Source organism: Hibiscus syriacus, unplaced genomic scaffold, assembly GCF_006381635.1.
Source record: "Hibiscus syriacus cultivar Baekdansim isolate YM2019G1 unplaced genomic scaffold, ASM638163v2 tig00001731_pilon, whole genome shotgun sequence".
In the NCBI taxonomy this organism is placed as follows: Eukaryota; Viridiplantae; Streptophyta; class Magnoliopsida; order Malvales; family Malvaceae; genus Hibiscus; species Hibiscus syriacus.
The window spans coordinates 343,992-364,869 of NW_024061885.1; positions in this window are offsets into that span (position 1 = coordinate 343,992).

Sequence of the window (20,878 nt, forward strand, 5' to 3'; positions counted from 1 at the left end):
TTTCCCGGGCTAGTTTTCTTTAAGTTTTGAGTTTGTTAAGCATCTTTGAGCTACCAAAGATTTAGCTATCCATGAGTTGGCATAACCTTCTTAGCTTTCATTTTACCTAAATGTGGAAGAAAAACAATAGTATATGTCATGATTCAATGTAAATCAATAAGAATGTACTATGTTGCATATGTATGAGTTATATATGAGTTGGATATGAATGCATATCCATATGATGAGCTAAGAATTGATGCATAAACATAATATAAGCTAAGTAAAGATGTGGATGAATAAATAATACTAAATAAAGTATAAGATAAACATAGTATAAGGGCTATGTCATAACTACGTTTAACATATAATGCATGAAAAAAACTAAGTATGTAATACCCAAAATTTTGGATAATGACCAAAATGAAAATTTTGAAAGTTTGATTGTCAAAGTAGAAAATTTGGAAAAAGTTTGAGGAATTAAGTGATAATTTCTAAAAGAATTTTATTCCATAAATGGATAGTTTACACTTGACAGTAGGGTTCTATAGGAATCATAATTATGGATTTGGAATTTTAGTAAAGAAATAATAAAAAGGGTTAAAGTTCGATGAGGAATCGATAATTCTGATCGAATTAGAATTTTAAAAAAATGTGAAAGATGTTATAAAATGGTTGGAAATATTATTTTAATATTTTAGATCATAGAAATTGGTATGGATATGTGCAATTTTTCAGATTTAATCGAAACAGTGGAATGTAGTGACTGAAAAGCAATTTTTGAAAATTCAAGGGGAATTTCGGATATGGATCAGGTGGCTTGGTTTTATGGTGAGTATGAAGATTCATTAAGGGCAAAAACGGAATTTCTTATTGAATGGAATAAAAAAAATGCCATTATAATATATAGTACCATGTGATAGATTTATTTATCATAAAATATCAATCATGGATGAGTATTTCCAGCTTTTCTTCCTCCAAGGGCCGACGCTTTCAAGCAAGAAAGATTTTGATTGAGTTGCAAGTCAAGTATAAAAGGGCTTATTGTGAACAATAGTGAGGCACATATTTTGGAAATTATAAAGTGTCAAGGTGAGTGCATTTAATTATGTACATACATGTGGTAATGGTTAATATAACACAATTTATTGATGTACGCATAGTGATTACCGAATGGCTCTATGTGTGCTAAAATGATAAGGAAATTATACTGAGTGTATAGATTTCCATATGGAGCATTGAGTGTTCTAATGATATGGAAATCATATTGAAAATATGGATTTCCAGATAGAGCATTTTATATGCTAAAAAGGTAAGGGAATCATACTGAGTGTATGGATTTCCAGATAAAGCACTAAGGGCGCTACAATGATAAGGAAATCATACTAATAGTATGGATTTTCACATAGGGAATTTTATGTTCTAAAAAGGTAAGGGAATCATACTGAGTGTATGGATTTCCCGATAAAGCACTAAGGGTGCTACAAAGTTAAGGAAATCATACTAAGGGTATGGATTTTAACATAGGGCATTTCATGTGCTAAAATGGTAACAAAATCATACTAATGTATGAATTTTTGAATAGGGCACTTAGTGTGCTAAAATGAAAGGGAAAGCATACTAAGCGTATGATTTTCCAGATAGAGCACTGAGAATGCTAATATTGAAAGGAAATTTACATGAATTGTATGAATTTCCTATGGAATGTATGGATTCCAATAATGATTGATAAATAAGGTTAATGGTAAGTATATTGGTAGAATAAGCTTACGAGCTTATGGAATAATGGTAAGTATATTGGTAAAATAAGCTTATGAGCTTATGGAATAATGGTGAGTATATTGGTAAAATAAGCTTATGAGCTTATGGAATAATGGTAAGTATGTTGGTAAAATAATGGTAAGTATATTGGTAAAATAAGCTTACGAGCTTATGGAATAAATGGTAAGTATGTTGGTAAAATAAGCTTACGAGCTTGTGGGATAAGTGGTAAATTTATTGATAAGAAATGTTATATTATTCTGATCATGGTAAAATATTGGATATGCAAATAACATGACTTTACGGTATTTTGAATTTGACATTGAAATTCATGCATGAATTGTATTGCACTGTTTATTGTTTTAATTGCCTCACTAAGTATATACTTAGCGTGTGATGATTTTCATGCGTAGGTAAAAAGCCAGTAGTAGAGTAAAGATTTCAGAATGACATCCAGCATCGAGGAATATATTTCAATATCAGTAAGACATCCTATGATGGAGTTTGACTTAGATAGTGGCATGTAATTATAAATGTTAAATTTGGTTTGTTGAATTAATTTGGAAACAAAATGGTAAAAGTATAGTGATGAAAGATTAAGTTTTTATAAGTTTTATGTAATTTTCGGCAGTTATTGTAGCAGTATTGTAACAGTGCATCAATGCAACAGTGCATCGATACACATTTTTTATTCAAAGTTTTGTGCATCAGTACACTGCTCACGTTGTTGTAGCAGTGCATTGGTACACTGTTCACTGTTCACAATACTGTTCATTATTGTTCACGGTATTATTCATTACTGTTCATAAATAAATATTTTGTATTAAATTTTTTTATAAAGATTTATAATTCATATGATTTGATATTTTTATAATATCATTTACCATTTTTAAGAAAATAAATTTTATATCACTTTTGAAGAGGAAATGATTTTAGAAATTTGGGTGACATCTATAATCTGTATAGGTATAATTATACGAGTTATGGGTGTTACAAAGTATATGACAAGGAAATACATAATATACATGGTTTGAAACATAATAAAATAAGTATGTATGGCATAGTATATTATGATGAACATGACATATGTAACATAGCATGAAGCATGATATAAACTATATGCAAAGTAACCATGTGATGTATAAACAAGTAGATAAAAGATAAAGTAAGGTCGGATTCCTTTATCCATGAAGAATGTCCATGGTGAGATGAAGTGATGAAGAAAGTTAGTTTCGATTTAGATCACATCATCCCCCTTCTTTTTGGCAATTTGTCCTCAAATTGAAATTTCTTTCCATTGAATGCTCACTTGATATGAGAATGGATGAATCCTTTCTTCTTCCTCCAATTTGAATTCTCAACTCTCCTTGTTCATCCTGCAAAAGTAAAGAAGAAAGGTTATTGAAGGAATGGTTAGTGTAAAACATAGATTGTGCAAGAGGATACTTCCTAAGACTTTTCTTACAAGATCTTTTCTTTCATTCGTTGGATCAATATAAGAAAGGACTTGTCAATTTTCTTTCATTCGTTGGATCAATATAATGCTTGGAAAAGGCACCTTCATTTTTACTCCTTGAATCATCATGTTGGTTGGTGAAGAGTGGCTTCCTTTGAACTCTTTCAAGTAAGTAGATATTGCCAACTACCTTGTTCCTTGTTCCCTTCTGAATGATAGCCTTTGAAGAGATTGATAGTGACCACTTCATAATCTTGAAATGGATGAATTTGATGCACCAATAAATCTTAAAATGACAAAGGATCTTGCCATCATAAGTTGGCAACATAATTTCATGAATATGAATCAAATTGCTACAAAATAAACCAAAATTAGTAAATGAAAAATTATTAACAAGATGAATGGACAAAGCAAATCATGGTGGATGTTTAATAGGCATTGGTTGTTGAATTCTCTTCAGGATTGGCAATTCACTTGGGATATCAACGAACTCAACTTTTGTCACTTCATGTGATGCTTCTATTGGTTCTTCAAAGGACATGTTTCTTGATTCTTTAATTTGAAAAGATATGTTTTTAAGGTTTTCTTACAAAACAAAAGAAAGAATAGGAGAAAGAGTAGGGTTAGATCAAATTTGTTCTTCACTCTCATTTTCTTCTCCATACTCATTTTCAACTCCTACATTTTCACTCTCATTGTTTTCAAATTTCTCATTTTCATCGTTTTCAACTTGCTCCACTCCTACTCATTTCCCATGCAAGACTTCATTTTCAACTGCAACGGGTTATTTTTCTTTACAATGTTCTTTCTCCATTGTATCTTATTTGGCTTGCTCTTTCATTTCTTCAATGTTTTCTATAATATGAGTTTGATCTTGAAGCACTTGGTTTGGAAATAAATGTGACAACATGATTTTCTTTCCTTCAAATGAAAATTAGTAACAATTGGTAAAACCCTCATGTGTTGCTCGCTTGTCATATTGCCATGGTCTTCCGAGAAAAAGGTGACTTGCACTCATGGAAATAACATCACACAAAACTTTATCCTTGTACTTTCCGATTGAGAATGGAACAATTACTTGCTTCATGATCTTTAATTCTTGCTCATCATTCAACCATTGCAAATCATATGGATTTAGATGATTGGTTGTCTTGAGTCCCAATTTGTTCACTATGTATGTGCTTGCAAGGTTTGTACAACTTCCACCGTCGATAATTACAAAACACACTTTACAATTTACATGACAACGAGTGTGAAATGCATTCATTCTTTGTTGTTCATACTCCATTGAAAAAATGAAAAGATTAGTAAAATTAAAAATGTAAATAAGTTAAAGGAAGTTACTCAATAATCACTCACAAAAATAAGTATGCACAACAAATAAAAGAGAATGACTCCATTCTTTTATGTTTGCACTCTAGGACTTATAAGGATTTTATTTGTCCTCTTCTGATCTCTCTCACTCAATTTCCTTTTCTCAATCTTCCTCTTATGCAAAAATCCTAAAATTACATGACAACGAGTGTGAAATGCATTCATTCTTTGTTGTTCATACTCCATTGAAAAAATGAAAAGATTAGTAAAATAAAAAATGTAAATAAGTTAAAGGAAGTTACTCAATAATCACTCACAAAAACATAAGTATGCACAACAAATAAAAGAAGAATGACACTCCATTCTTTTATGTTTGCACTCTAGGACTTATAAGGATTTTATTTGTCCTCTTCTGATCTCTCTCACTCAATTTCCTTTTCTCAATCTTCCTCTTATGCAAAAATCCTAAAAGAACTTAACTCAAAACCTTTTCAAGTCTTGGCCTATGTTAGCGTCGACTGCAAAAGGGGTTAAAGTTAGGATAACAAAAAATATAATGAAACAGTGGTTAGAAATAAGAAAAAAAAGGAAGGGGTTACTTACATGAAAGCACTTCACAACTCATTTTTCACCACATGTATTTGACCTTGCTTTGTGATGAGAATCTCTTCTTGTTGTTGTAGTGCAACCCTTTTTTGCTTTTGATTCCTTTGGTGCTTCACTTTTAACTTGGCATTCACTTTTGATGATTGGAACTCTTTTTGATGAATGGTGGAACCTTCTTTTTTCTTTTAATTAATTTGGTCAAAATTCACCCTGCATTGTGCTTTCTTTTTCTTCTTCTTTTTTCTTTATCTCTCATAGGAAACTATTTTAAAATTAATGAAATGAGAATATAACTACTAAAATTAACCTAGCATAACCTTAAAATTAAAGAAACCTAATGTTACCCTGATCTTAAAAAATTACAAATCAATCAACCACCCAAAAATCTAGAAATAATCAAAAGTACTACCAAAGAAAAGATTGATCATTTTGCTCCACTACAACAAAATTGGTTTTTAGCGACGATTGTAGCGGCGTTTTTATAGAAAAAGATTGTAATTTTTACATATAGCGGCGATTTTGTACAAACACCTATCCAAATATATAGTGGCGTTTTTGGAAAATGTAACTAAAAATATGTACTTTAGTGTCATTTATGTAAAAAATACAATGATAGCTAGATATATAGTGGCGTTTTTGTGAAAACACGGCTAAAATCTTAAACTGTACTGACATTTTATTAAAAGGCCTCTACAAACGCATATGTTAGTGGTGTTTTTGGCAAAACGCCGCTATAGACTTGTACAATTGTAGCATTTGTTATAAAAACGCCGCAAAATCACGTATATTAATGATATTTTTTCATGTAAACGCCACGAAAGGATAATTATAGTTATACCTTTATCCTAGCCGATTCCTAATTCTTTTGAACCTCATCTTCCCTATATTCCCTCTTCTTCCCTAATTCTTACTCGAAAAAACCCCAACACATGGATGTTTGATGATTATGGTTTGCTAGAGGACATTACTATGGCTGCTGGTGATCTTCCTTCACTTCACCCTTCAGCCCCTATTTGTTCATCTAATTCCCTCACTTGTTGTAATCCTCTCAGGTTCCTCTCTTCTCATTTTTTTTTTCCTTTTAATTGACTCATTCTGAATTTTTGAATGACATTATCTTATTAGTTGTACATTTCATGCAATTTTAAATAGGTTTCAAACTTTGGGTTCTCTAAAAAAATGAAAGTTCTATGCTTCATTTTAGTGAATTAGGTTTACAAAGTAATTGCTTTCTTATTTTTAGATTTTATCAGACAACCAAACCTTGGTGAGGTTTATATTAGACAGCAACAGAGACCTCCACAAGGGTCGTGGGTCCGCCTCCAATGGGCTCCTTAAAGTTTAATGATGATGCTTCAGTTAAAGGCAACTATGGTGAAGCTAGTATTGGGGGTATTTTACGAGATCGTACGGGGTCTTTCATGATAAAGTTATAAAAATCAATTAGACTTTTGGATCCTACATGTGCAAAACTAATGACAATTCTTGAAGCTTGTCTGGTGATTAATGCATCTAAATGGAATAAAGTTTCTTCAATTTTCATCAAATTAGATAGTTTACTGGAGTTTAAGTGATTTACTGAAGAAAGTTTGGCCCCTGATATTTTTAAAGACGTTGTGTCAAAATGTAAATATCTCTCATCCAAACTTCATTGTAAAATAAACTTTACGTTTAGGGAATATAATTGTGTTTCACACATGTTAGAAAAAATGGATGTTAGTCTAGTACCAGAATTATTGTGGGTTGCTAATTAATTTTGTAAGGGATGTGTTGTTAGTTATGGGATTTGTGTGATGACGACAACATCTAGCTTGTAGTTTGGAACAATGTTGGTTTGTCGAGAATGGTCATTTATATAAGGATGACTATAAGTTATCATTGATGAATAAACTCATATATTTTGCCCCTTTTAGGATTAAAAGATTTTTTTAACTAGATCCACTATTATTTAAAAAATATATTGTTATTTCCATGTTTGTTATTGAAGTTGGTTAACCTTATAATCCTAGTTTCTTTGGAGCATTCGATTCATGGTTATTGTTGGGATGTGTATTAATTTTGTTTTTGTTTTGAGTATTATGTCGCATATAAAAATATTCTATATTGATTTCTGGTATCTTAATTTTGAAAACATTTTTGTTTTAAAAAGTAAAAAGAAATTCTACATGCACTTATATTTTTTCTATTTCATGTAATTAACAATATATCTCTTGCCAATTGAGTTATAATTCCAGTGATTTCTAATTCAAATTTTGTTAGATTGATGACAACGGTGATAAATATCAAATGTGTTTTCTGCTTTTGTTTATGAACAAGTTAATTGCTTCCTCCCCTCCCCTCCCCTTTCATTTCCTTGTTTGTATTTTCCAGCTTTGATTGATTAGAGGAATTGTCTCCATGTTACAGAGAAGTCAAAGTTTTACGAAGATAAGCTTTTATTCACTAGAACGGGCTGGAGAACTCGCTGCTGCTAAAGGTAACATTATTATTTTATTTCGGGAAAATTGATTTAACTCAGTAGAGAGTTTCCATTGGTATTTTAATATCCCAAATTTTGGACTACTGACTGAAATGTGAATTTTAGAAGTTTAGGAACCAAAGCGTAATGTTGTAATAGCTCAACGACTAAAAATGTAAATTTTCAAAAGTTATATTTTTGGTCTGTAAATGAGTTGTTCAACCAAGAATAATATTTTAGTGGGTTTTAGATTTTTTATATGGAATTTGTATAAAAGTTTATTAAGCGATAAAGTTCAACAAAATATTCGAATAACCGGATCGAATCAGAAGTTAATAAAAATTTGAAGGAAGGTAGTTTGAGGTTAGAAATATTATTCTGGTATTTTTAATCAGTAGAAATTAATGTGGAATAGTGAAATTTAGTAACAAAATTGAATTTTTGGAAACTATAAGGGCAAAGATGGAAAATAGTAAATAAGATTTTTATATTTATTTAGTATTATTAAAATAGATATAAAAGGATGACATGGAGGTAATTATTAAGATTAATTAAGGGAAAATTGGACTTTTAGACTAAAATGAATTTTAAATTAGATTTAAGCCATGTGTATCAATATTTTTTAGGAAAATTCAAGAAAAAGCTTTCATTTTCTTATCTTCAACCGTGGCCTCCAAGGATGGGTAAGCAATCTTTTCTTTTTCATTTTCAAGCCATTTTAGTTGGTTTTTGGACTAAGACATGAAATAGAAAAAATAATCTGTATGAAATTCTCTACAAGTTGCTATAACAATTTCATTGATTCATGCTAAAAGTGTTGAATTTGTATTTATGTGGGTTGAAGGAGAAGCCTAATTTCAATGATTTAAGGTTACTTTATGATGTTGGAAGTGTTATGGAGTTGTAATCAAGCATGAAAATTGATTGAAATTAATTAGAAATATGTATAAGGTCATTCAGTCATTAGGGTTCTGATGAGGAAATGTTGAGTTTGATTTGTATTTGATATGGAAATTAATTGAAATGGTTGAGAATGATGTGTAGGTGATGAAATTGAGCTTGAAACAAATTTAGGGACCATAATGCAAGATTTTTAAAGATTCAGCCTAAGTGGGGAAATATTGAAAAAATTCTCAAAATGTTTCTAAGAGCTTGATTGATAGTAAGAGTGATTTTGTATGCGTGGAATTATGTTTTGGACTAAATTGAAACTTTGTTAAACTTAGAGGACCTTTTCAAAAATATTGAAAATTATAAGGACCTATGCATAAATGTTGGAAAGTTAGTGTCCTATGCTGAAAAATATGGTTTAAATGATGAAATGTTGAATTTGGATAAAATGGAAAGTTGTGTAATTTTTAGGGACTTATTTGAAAGTTTTGGAAATTTTAGTGGTGAAATTGCAAAGGTACAATATTAATGTCCTAATTCGGAAGTATTGTGTAAATGTGATTGAAATGGACTAAAGTGAATTTCAAGGGACTATTTTTGAAAGGTTTTTGAAAACGTGGACAGAAATTGAAGGGCTTGAAAGGATAATTTGGTTAAGTTAAGGTTGATTTCGGTTTAGTGGAAAAAATTAGTATCGAATGTAAATGAATCGTATTCTTATAATTTTGATTTGAATTTGAGTTTATTATATTAGTTAGAATATTAATATATGTCCGAAATATTATATGTCGGAAAAACGATCCTCGAGAAGATCGTGATCATAACCGAGAATGGGCCGAATTAAAACGGAGGACGTAGTTCATGAGTTAAAACAAGGGTAGTAATAAGCACAAGTGAGGCATCAGGAGAGTTCATTTTTCATATTTATATACGATATGAGGACGGCTTGCGATCAACCCACCTCGAATGTTTTCAAATGAAAACATGTTGAATTATTTTATGATATTTTATATGGATTTATTAAATAGTTTTTAAATGATTTAAATATGAATTTACCCAATACATTTTAAATGAATTTTATTACATGATATTTGAATGTTTTGGGTATGAATTGTCCATTTCAGATTTTACTTATAAAATTTTGATATTTTCTACTCGAATGATTTTATATGAGAAATGAGATATTTTATTACATGATTTTGAATAAGTGTGAAAGGATATATGATTTTAATAAAAGCCTAATGTTTGAATATTGAGAGTTTTAGGTACAAATGACATGCCATGAGGTGGAGCGATTATATGATACATGTTTATATGGCACCTATAGTGCAATTCTACAAGGCATTTTTGAGTGCAATTCTACGAGGCATTTTCGAGTGTAAATATATCTACGAGGCACTTTTAAGTGCATTTAGCACGCACACTTGATGAGACTCGCGTACCTAATATTCTCGATTATAATAAATTGGGCTATAAATTAAATAATGAAAAATACAAGATAATACGAGTTTATGTGGTTTGATATTGAATAGTACTTGCTATATAAGTCAGAAGTTCTTAAGAATTTTATTAGTTATTTGGTTTGTTTTTATATGTTTTACATGTGAATTATTATTGAATAGTTAATCTATATGTGTTTTAATATAATTTTTATAAGTTTCATATATTTGATTTTATATGATACTTTTCATATGGTTTGGTTTTATTTTAATTTTCTTAATGCTTCACTAAGTAAATACTTAGCATGCAATTGGTTCACACGTAGGAAAATGAAATGAAAAGTTTGTTATAAATATTTTAACTGCTCTGGTTGTAAGTTTTAAACATGGTTTTGTAAAATAAACGCCAATGCTGTTAAAACATAGTAATGTTTAATACGGTAAGCAATATTTTATAATTTAGATGTGAATAATATTTAGTTTCATAAAGATAAATTTTATATTACAATTTCTAACAAGATTTATCATTATAGTATTTTTAGTTGAAATGGTTGGTTGTTTAAAAGGAATAAAATTTTAATGATTTTGAACAATATATGTTTTGTACAATTGATATAACATCTTTAACTTGTATACGGGAACGTATAATGGATAAAGGTGTTAGATTTATAAATAAAATAATTTTTAAGTTTGTAGATTAATACAAAATAATATTTCCTTGAGGGTAGCGTGAATTTCCAGCATATGAAGCTTCTCATAAATAATACTTTTTATTCTACTCTTATGTTATATGTTATCTTAAATTCTTGAAATGAGCCAACTCTATTATCATGGCATGATAATTATGATATTTATCATATGATGAAATGTGATGTTCATATGTCAAAAGGGAAAGTGATAAGTGATGTTTCCATGTTATACGCATGTTATTTGAAAATAGAATATTTAGGGTATGAATTGCCCAATGCACTTTTATATAATATTTGACATGTTGTATCTAAGGATACTCCTGATAAATGAATGGTATATGATTTTGACATAAAAGTCCATTGTTTGTGTATTAAGAGTCTTTGGTGTAATTGGCATGCTATGAGATTAGTATTTATCGATTGATCCTATTTAGTACATTTGTGTACTCCAATATTAGTGCCTTTGTGCACCCTGTATTAGTACCTTTGGGTACTCTTGTATTAGTACATTTGTGTACTCCTGGCACTATATGTACAATTATGGTAATTATGATGTTTTGACGTTATGAACTATCATCCCAATTATTTGTATAGTGACAATGTGTTCTATGGTACCAATGCTCATGTTCAATGCTTAAAGTGCATATGATCTATGCGGTAATTTAACTGCATATTGTGTACACACGTCTGAATCACGTACCACACATTCTCATTTGATGTACATAGGGCTATGGTTTAAAAAAATGAAACTAAAAAGTGCATGTGATCAATTTAGTTGAAAGTAATGTTTCAATGGTTAAATGTGATAAGTTCATAAATTGTTATTTTACATGATACAAGGAAAGAAACTAGTTTGATAAATCTATTTTATATGTTTCATATCTTTACATGATACTTTGCTATGTTCTTCATGAAAATTCTTTTATATTGATGTACTTTATTTTATGTCTGATAATGTCACACTAAGTGTATACTTAGCGTATGTGATGATTTTCACGCATATATAAAAGGAAGTGAGTGGACTAAGAAGCTGAGATTGGCATCAATCATCAGAGATTGCTTAATGGTATCAGTAATAAAATCCTTATATTATTTTAATTTACAAGTTGGCATGTATACGTATAATAAGTGTCTATAATGTTTTAGTATAGTTATACATGGAAATGAATTAGAAAAGCTCTGGTATGTCTAAACTGCTATGTTGCTACCTGAAATTGGATATGGAAAACATTTTTAAATATTAGTTTATGGTTTTACACGATTAAGTAATTTTGATGAAACAAAATTTTTCTGATTTTCGAATATGGGATATGTTATAAGTGACATGTGACATCTTCGACTCATATTCGGTAACATATACGGGAAAATGGTGTTACAATACTTCTTTTGTTAGTCGATTAAAATAAAAAATCTTAACGAAGTAGATTTCTTGTTACTCAACTCTTTTAATCAAATAAATATTTGATAAAGAAAAATAAGGATTAGTCATTTAAGGTATGCAAATAGAGAAAAACAATGAGGTGATTTAGTAAATACACTTCACCTATATATGTACTTTGACTTAGGTCTAGGAGTCTTCGTGATCTATCTATATACATTTTGAATCCTAAGATATATGTGGTTTTATTCAAATGTTTCATACAAAAACAACTTTCTAACCAAGTCTTTTGAAGTAATGCTCATACTTTGTCATTCATTCTTACATCGATCGACCTTATGGAAAGTCTCAAAGGTTTTTTTTCTCATACTTTTTGGTTCTTATTAACCTTTGAGGAAAATGAGGTTGAATCTTTATCAGTTTTGTGACCTTTTGTACGCAAACATCTTCCTTTTTGGATTCTTGTACATGATTCTTTGCATTTGCACCTATCTTCGGAAAAAGAGTTTCCCAAAATATTGTTGGTTTGCATGCATTCTCATATTCCTTATATGTTTTAGCTATGGTGGTGGTTGGTTCTTGCAAATTCTTGTCACTTATCAAAGTAATATCATTCACATGTTTATGGTTAAAACCAATTTGTGAAGGGAACTTATCCCAAAATTCAGATTAACTAAGACAGATTAACTAAGAGACGAGGCGATTTGACTTACCCGTGTTTTGAGATTATCAATACTCAACATTTTCTCTTGTTGGAATTGTTACAAATTTGTGGCAAAAAAGTGCACTGTCTTTCAAGTGTGGTTTTGACAATGAAGATGGTTGTAGGTCACGAAAAGTACTTTGTTAATTTTGATACAACTTATTGTTTTGCAGTCGCTTTTCATAACTCACTTATGAAGATCTTTCCAATCTGGATTGCAAGTGTTTAAAGTATGGATTGTACATAAGGGAACAAATTTTATGTTAATGGGTTAACTTATAAATTTTAAGAGGTGTACTTATAAAATTTTAAGGGAAAAATAAATTTTTAATAGAAAATACACACAAAATATCTACAATATATAAGAATTTTAAAATTTCAAGGGGAGACCGCCTCCTCTGGTTCCATCTCTGATTGTACTTCCTTTAGCCGTAAGGTTCTCCAGTGGCATTTGGAGTTTCAATAGTCTCGTATTGGAATGTAGGCCACGTTGATTTGCTACTCATGACTTGTGCAAATTTCGCAAGTTTTGACTTCTTGTGTGTTACCTACTGCCAATTGTTAAATAAGAAAGGTAAGATTTGTAATATTATCTTCAAAGAAAGAAATACATACCTCGTTAACTCTTCTAGAGATAGTGTCATGGTGTGGACCAAATTGTTAGAATTTGTCGCCATTACTTTGATTAAGTCTCTGGCTTGAGTAAGATTCTCAGTCACGATTACTCCTCCACTAGCAACATTCATCATCTTTCCTTCATAGGTAACAAATCATTATAAAAGTACTGGATGAGCAATTGATTTGGATACTCCATGCTATGGATAGCTTGCATATAGTTGATTGAATCATTCCCAATAAACATGAAGTAATTTGTATCTCTTTATTGAACCCCACAAATATATTTTCTAATGTTGGAAACTCTTGAAGCATAAAAGTACTTCTCAAGGAAGAGTTTAACCATGTCTGTTCAAGTTTTTTTTGGATCCAGATGGCATTTATTCCAACCAATCTTTTGCATGAATGTTTAGAGAGAATAGCAAGTAGTGTAGCTTGACTTGATCTGTTGTTATTATAATATCAGAGAATGATTATCGACAAACAAATAAACACGATTGGAAAATAAAAATAAAGAACATCAAGATTTACGTGAAAACCCAAAAGGGAAAAACCACGAGTAGAGGAGAAAAATATTATTAATATGAAGGAAGAAAATACAAGAGAATTTGGAGAAAAAAACCCTGATATCTAGCTCGTACCCATTGTATCTACCTATAGGGATATATAATTGATTACAAAGGAAACTGATTAAAGTATAAAGCTACTTTAATAAAGTTCTTTACTTTTAATCAGACTAGGTTTTTTACTTTCCTAAATTTATATATTAATTAATATGTGTCACGTTGAATTCAAGTCAAACTATAAGAAATCTCCACCTTGAGGCAAATTTAGAAAGTGCAAAGCAAAAGTTTTGAGACAAAACACCCAAATTCGATGAGACACCAAACTCTAAAAACAATTCCTCACTTCAACGAACAAGTTCTCCACCTCTTCCACCACACTCCTCAAAGGTGTAATCTTTAGTAATGGACACCGACCAAATCAAAGCTTTTTCTAAGCTTGGATTTAGTCTTCACGTCGACATGATTATCATAAGTGACAACTTTGCTCACAAATGTATCACCACGAGCGATATCACATGCAAAACGATCTTGATCATCAATGATAATTTTATCTTCAAATTCATCATGCCCACGAAATTGTACTCTTTTCTACTTAACAAAACCATTCTGCCCATAGTTATCTTGTTCAGAAAAAAAATCTTCTTTTTCTTAATTTAGTCAATGTCGAAGGCCATGGCGAGACAGATGAATATCTCAGCTCCTCCTCCTCTTCTTCCAAGAACACTCGAGAAAATTCTGCCTGAATTCTTTGATGATGATGATTTCATTCTAGTCCCGTACTAGCCTCCTCCAGGAACAAGTGTCTAAATAGCTCATGGATCTCAATACTGAACCAACTAATGATCCTGAAGCAAGCCAATCTCAAGACACCCCTGCTAAGCCCACCCACATTGAGGATTTTCCATCTCTGGCTAGTCCCCCAAGTACGCGGCGTCGCATCAAACAAACAGTTGGCCATCTTGCTAAGCCATCTCCCTCTTCGCTTCTTTCAGGCGATACTGGGTCTGAAAGTCCCCCTCCTCTCAAACGATGCAGAACCTGCGCATCCAGTCAAGCCTCTCTATCACAATGAGGTAATTTTTCATTCATTTACATTATCATTTGCATTCATGCATTGAGGATAATGCATCCCTCAAGTTTAAGGGAGGTGTTCTACTTCATACTTAGTTTTTTCATTTTTGATAATAATTGGTTGAAATATTTGTTGTCATGGCTTGAGTTTTTTTAGGATAGTTGTTGGAAAAAGTTGATGATGCCCGATGATGAAAGCAAATTTTATTACCTAGGCCAGAATTATTTTACATGACTGTTGAAAGCTAGAACTAACCTTAGGACTTGATTCTTTGTGACTCTTTGAACACGATTGTATATTTTCTCAGCTTAAGGTGTTTATAAATTTTTTATCAAATAACTTTTTGCGCTTCGTGGCATTACATGTATAAAAGGCTAAATTGCACTCCTTGTTGTTCTAAATTGTGTTGAATTTTAAATAAATACCTTGGCATAAGTGCATACGGACACTTCTCTGAGCGATGGCATAACCTGAAAAAATCCCTGAAATAAATGGTTTCCTCGGCATATGTGTGAATGAAAGTAGTCACGAGATGACTCTGCCTAACTAGCATGGGGGTAGAAGGTATGCTCCCTTTCATCTAGAGTGTGGGATGGTAGTTGCGATGAATTGACTCCCCTTCAAGTATGCTAAAAACAAGAATAAGTTGAAGACACATGTTGAATAAATAGGAGTAAAACTATCTTGATGAATAATTTGATGCCTTGGCAAAACATAAACATTTACTTAGGAATTTTTTAACCATATTAAGGCATAGACTGCTATACAATCACACACACTCACTTACAAAGAGTCTTGACTTATTAAAGGGACTTGGCTTCTCGTACAGTCTACCATGTTGAGGCTAAACCTTTTGTTGAGGGATGAAATTTTAAACCACATGATTGTCCTAATTTTTTTCTTTACCATGGCAATTTTTTTCAACTGATTATTATCTGTTGCTTGAGGAAAACAATAGCTTAAGTTTAGGGGTGTGATAACTCCGTAAATAGTCTATGTTTTCTGTCTTTTTACTTAAGTTATTGTGTGTCTAAAAGCCGATGTCATACCATTTTAGTTGCATTTAGGTCATTTTTTCATGTGGTGGATAAGTTTTGCCTAGGCAAGATTTATTTGACTTAACTGATGTTGATGAGGAGAAAGGTTCTTTGTTGGTTGTGTTGATGCATGAAATAACTAAGGAAGAATTTATTTGCCGAGACAAAAACTATTTCCCAGGGCTAGAGGAACATAAGCAGAAGATAATGAGGAACATATTTTTCTTTCCGAGGCAAGATTTATCTTGCAAATCTGACGTGGCTCAATAATTACTGACGTCATTTTCCAGCTTCATTCTCACGTTCAATCACACAGTTCAAGAAAATTGAACACTTCCAGCCGCCTTTCCAGTAACATGGGTAAGTCAACGAGGGTATTTAGAGAATTTACAAGGACACAAAACCCTAGAAATTCCTACTATAAATACCTCATTACAGTCGCCTAGAGTACACAATCAAAGAGAGGATTTACCCTAGGCTTGGAGTAAGAGGCTACAACACCTTTTTTTCCACCGTTCAACTACTCGGCCGTCCTTGGTGCCCTCCATAGCCGAACTTCATCGGAGCAGAGACTATGTCCTCGAGAGAGGCTGGCCGCTGGAGTAGGCATGGTGGTGGTCAGAATGTCACGACAGAGCTTTATTTGGGAGTGTTTCTTCCTTTGTTTTTAATTTCCAATTCGTTTAAAGGGCTTGTACTGTATTTTTAACTCTTGAATGATATTTTCCGCACCATGTACTGTTTTACTTGGTGTTGGGTATTGTTTTGATGAAACATTATTTGGATGTTATTGAATGAAAAAGTTTGGTTATGATTAGTGTTTTTTGTTCATTTTTTAATATTTTGCCTTGAAACTGTAAGAGCTTTTGAGAGATTGCCTGGTGCCTCGGCAAAACACTCTTAGACTTTGTAAGAGCTTTCGAGAGATTGTCATTCTTCTAGGAATATATGCCTAATATCGAGAGAGTTAGGATAGATCTACATGAACAACTGGACAGGTTCAGGATGATGAGGTTCTAATCTATCTTAGATATAAGGAGAGAGTTTCATTAGACTAAAAGGGGTAGCTACTTGAGTAGGATAGGCAACAAATTTAGTTTACGCTGAGGGGTATTACCACAATAATAGTTTGAGAAACCAAGGGTTATAATTCACGCCTAGTAGTATTGCTGTAGGAACCGTCCTTGAATACTCTAGTAATTCTATCGGGTAATTCAAGCATAACACACTAAGTCATTATAGACATATAATAACTTCTCGCCATAGCAAAATTAACCTAAGTGCTCCATAAGAAGTCTGATTGTGTGAGGTTTTTCTAAATATATTGAACTCAACACTTTTATTTGGCTTAACAGTTTTTATTTGTGTACTTTTGCAAATTTTCCTTGCCTTGACAAAACTTTTCTGCCCACCATACTTCACAATATTTCTTGCCTACACAATACTTTCTCATTCGTTTATTTCCTCTAATACTAATTATTTTCTATTTCAACAAGAATTTCAGGACTAGCTCGTGACACCTAGTTCTAGCCATAGCAAAACATCAGTAATTCCTACCAATCCCTGACGAGATGATAACTCTACTTACTATTTTATTACTTGCATTGATTGTGTATACTTGCACATATTTTCTTGCCTTAGCATATACATTCACAATCAATCATATAGGTTCTAGAATATTGATGTAAAGCGCGATACACTCAATCAAACAAGAATAAGAGCAAGAATGTAAAAAATATGCCCGTAAAGGCTCAAATCTGACCGAAGTGTACACATGCATTGAGTTAAACACATTTTAACTAAAAAATTCTTGGAATATCAAGAAGAAAAGTTAAACCAAATTGATATTTATTCCATCCGGTATCATGTATTTCCAAATTCAAGAAAGAGTGTGCTCTCAAGCTAGCATGGCATACAAAATATTCAACAAACAAAGAATTTTAATGGTAATTTTCACAAATTCAATAAAAAGCACAATAAAATCATGGCATAAAGATAAGCAAGCGAAAATTCAATCTAATACTCTAACCCCATTACTTAAGGAGTACTGTCCCAATACGTATAATTAAAGTGTAAGAGAAGAGATAAAAATACTTCCCATGTTTAGCATAGACTGTGACAACGGCCGCAGCGAAAGTTGCTCGGGCATATATAGAACACGATTTATGCTATGTTTGTCTCGATGTTGTGGAGGTGGTCATGGACTTCATCCATTTGTTTTTTCATATCCGATTGAGGTGCTTCCGGTGATAGTGGTGGTGCATTATAATTGATGAGACTCGTTCTCCTCGACTGGTCATCACATCGGGAGGAATGAAATATGGTGTGACAGAGGTTCCTATAAGCAATCAAATCTAATTTGAACACTGCTCATCTAAGTCATCCATAGAAAATGCATAAGTGAATTCTATAACATCAGAATTAGCAGTACAAGAAGCAAGATGTGTAATGTAAGGTCTAAGGATAAGGGGGTAATTAGATCGTCTAACAATTTGAAATCCCAGGGAACCAAAATCCCAAGTTTACCTTGTTATTGCTTAACAAACATCATAGGAAAAAAGTTCAACCTTAACCATAATGTTTTTTGATGAGCTAAACATCATATGTTACCTATGTGAGCGTGAAGTGAAGCTGCTTCAAGGAGACTATTGAGGCATAATTTTCTAAGAGCTTGCAGAACCACAAGATGTTCACGGCTATATGAACATCACTATGAGAACCAAATTCTTGTTAGATATGTATTGTCGTGAGCTATGACATCACTTATTAATAGGGCATGACAGTTCAAAGACATAATGTCTACTTGACAACTAGTAAGGTGGATACATTTTCATAATGAAAGGTTCAAAGACTGACTCCAACATATCTTATGCAAATATCAAACACACGTATACTCTATCACCACATAGAGTCAGTGTTTTGAACCATCAATTTCTTTCATGTAGAGGATTGTTGGAAAATAACTGAATGATATTGATGTTATTTATAATAAGGCATAAACATATTAATAATAAGTAATGTCACTTAGTGAATAGACTTTTTTTGTTTAAAGTTACATCCATTCAATCATATATATTGGTTTTTCAACAATTCTCTTTATCCAAGGTTAAGTCTCTTCATCAAATGGTCTTAACTATTCTTCAACTGGTCTTAACCTTTCAATTCATTTCCTCTCCAAAAAATAAAGGAAAGTTTTGAATCAATTTAGTCACAACTTTGAACTCCTTTCAATTAAATTCATTTCAATTTATCAAATTTCTTCAAAATTTATTCCTTCTAGTGATAGAGACAAAATAAGATTGTGTTCGACTATTTAGTACTACTGTTGACAAGCATCGTAATTTTCAAATAAATATTCCTTATTCTCAAATAAAATAAATAAAAAATTAGTAAAGAGAAGAAGGGTCAATCCGCAAGGACTAAGGAGCTTCAATGTTGAATTACTTTTATCCTATTTTTTAATGAGCAAGTAAAAGGGAAAATAGGGTTTTAAAATAGAAGAGTAAAAATTGAAAGTAAATGGTAAAATAAAATCAAAGTGAATTGAAAATAAATTAAGACATAAAATGATTAAAAAGAGTATGACAAATTAAAAATAAAATCAAGCCTCTCTTTACCTCAATTCCCGATTGATTATTGAAAGAGATTTTACTTCCAGATACATGTCGGTTATAGTTTATAAGGCCCAACCCTTTTAACTTACTTTTCTCTCTGGTATACCAATATTCTCAAGTCTTTCTACAAAATTATATCGTTGTTTGGACTAATCGCGGCTATCATCGTTATCACCAATACATCTTTAAGCGTTAGAAAAGTTTATCTCAGGTTATGGTGTCTCAGTCAGAATCAAACTTGATATTGATTCACTTTAGCAGACCACCGCTAAGTTTGTTCATAAGAAATTGAATCATGGCCAACCGATTCTTCCTCCCAAAAAGTAAATCAAAACATCCTTCAAATCAACGACATCTTTTTGAAGAGAGGGTGTTAAGATTACTATAGAGATAATCACTTACCAAATCAAGTTTTCAGAAAATCTAGAATGTTATCGAAATATGTTAAGTGCATTTCAATTCTCACAATAGGAATTGAGTCATCAATAAGTCTTTTGGCTAAATGGAAATTTAGCTAGGCATGATTGAAATCATACTTAACATTTTTAAAATGAAAATAAAAGGTAAAGATAAAGATGGAAGAAAAGAACTTTTAATAAAATAAAACATGAGAGAATTTTATAAATCAAAAGAGAAAAGAGTACTTCCTCAAGCTTCACCTAAAGTGGGTATTTATAGCCTAGAGAAATACAAGAGATAAACTTCTTAAAGATAAAATAAAATATTCAAAATAAAATAGAATGTCTTAATAATAATTCAAACGATTTATCCAAATTATTTATCTTTAAAATAAAAAATTAAAATCCGTAAATAATTTAGCTAGTCCTCATTTCCAAAAAATACTGACTGGACTGGCTTCTAAAAGCTACTACTGACTGGATTGCCAGATTCTGCCATGTTAGAAATAGTCGTGCCCCAAGTCGTGCACATGAGTCTAACCATAATTCTAAAAAAATAAAAATAATAGTTTTTTTCCCTAGAAACATCAAATAAACAAAGAAGAATAATTTTCAACAAAATACATGCAAATCTAATCACTCATCAAATTCCCCCTCACTTATTCAATGCTTGTCCTCAAGCATGCTTCAATCAAACATATTAAAACTCAATTTACCTTCATTCGTCTTGGCTCATATCTAATAAAACCATCTAAGTCAAGTTCACAACAATTATTCGAATTAAGATAACAATCAAGTGAAAGGCATAAATAGGATAGAGTTAAGAAAAATCTTGATATCCCATTAATCTATCAATCTTAATACAACTAAACTCAACACCCTCACAAAGATTCACTCAGTTC